The sequence below is a fragment of the Quercus suber genome, unplaced genomic scaffold (assembly GCF_002906115.3).
Source record: "Quercus suber isolate HL8 unplaced genomic scaffold, Cork oak 2.0 scaffold_709, whole genome shotgun sequence".
Classification (NCBI taxonomy): Eukaryota; Viridiplantae; Streptophyta; class Magnoliopsida; order Fagales; family Fagaceae; genus Quercus; species Quercus suber.
Window position 1 is genome coordinate 111,838 of NW_027070150.1, and position 1,498 is coordinate 113,335.

The window sequence follows — 1,498 nt, forward strand, 5'->3', positions numbered from 1 at the left end:
TATCTCTATATATCCCAAATTGAGCATAATTTAGGACGTACAATGTTCTACAATAACAAAAAAATAACCCAAAAGATGGGCAATGTGACATCAACATAATGAGGATCAAACATATCCATCTCTTAATAACATAATTATAGAGCAAAGATATCCATCTCTTTATTCATGATTTGACAAAATTTGAAAGAAATTTCAATGAATAAAGCTTGACAAATTCAAGTTATACAGAAGCTATGGTTGTAAAGCTCAAAAAAAAATTAAATAAAAAAGAAGCCCTTGTTGTAAGTCACCGTCTGTGCTTTTGAAAAAAAAAAAAAAGGCTTTCCCCCCACACATGTAATACCACAATATCCATTACAAATGAAGAACCAAAACCACCCATTTCTAATATGCTGTGTTCACCACAAAAAGGAAAAGCAAAAATTTTGTCATCTTGATCAAGTCAAACTTAATTTTTACTGAAGTTGTCAGCCTCTTGATCCTTAAATTGATGCCTATGATGTTAAGCCTACATAAAGAACAAAAGAAAATGTATTAAATTATTTAGAAATCCACGTTCTTATAATTGACATAGTTAAATATACAATGCAATAACAATACTTGTAGCATACCCAAATGATTGAAGTTGTTTATATGACGTTGTTGTGTTCCTTAAACACTAAGTGGTCAGTATTTGGCCCAAGACATCCACTTCCCCAAAATTGAATTGGATGACCCTACAAATATAAATTTCATTAAACCAAAAAAAAGGTTAAATCAAATCTCTTAACAAGTATAAGATTGAATAAAAGTTAAGGAATTACTAATAGTTGGTGTATATTGCTTCCCAGAGTGCCAAAATATCTTGGGTTATTACTAGTTACCGCTCTTTGATTAGGAAGACTCTACAATCAAATTACATATATTGGCAAAAAATACAAATAAATAGTATAAAATGAATTATAAATGATAAACTATACCTGCATTTAGTTTCAAGGAAATAAAGGAGTGCCAAAATATGGCATCATATATATCCACCTCGAAACTTGACTTAGATGACATGATGTGCAATTGAAAATAAATCTTAAAAATTAAATGTCAATCACAGAGAAAAAATTATGCCAAAAAAAAAAAAAAAAAAAATCACATACATAAAAACTTTACCTAGAATTGGTTTAAACTAGAATTTGTTAACTGTAGCCCAACAAAACCATCTCCGATGGAGCTACAACCAAGGAAGTTGATACCGTACCGGTTGCATACCGGTATCAAAACATTAACGTTTCGTACCGGTTTAAATACCGGCCATACTGGCCATACCGGCCAATTTCGGGTAATACCGGGCGTACCGGCCAGTACAGAAATTTTTTTTTTTTTTTTTTTTTTTAAGTTTTGTAATTTTTGAATTTTTTTTAGGGTAGAATGGTAACTAATTTGCATAAACTTATTAGTATTATTTGTTTTCTTAGTATGCAATGGTAACTTTTAAGCTTTCTATTTTTTATATTGTGTGTGTGTG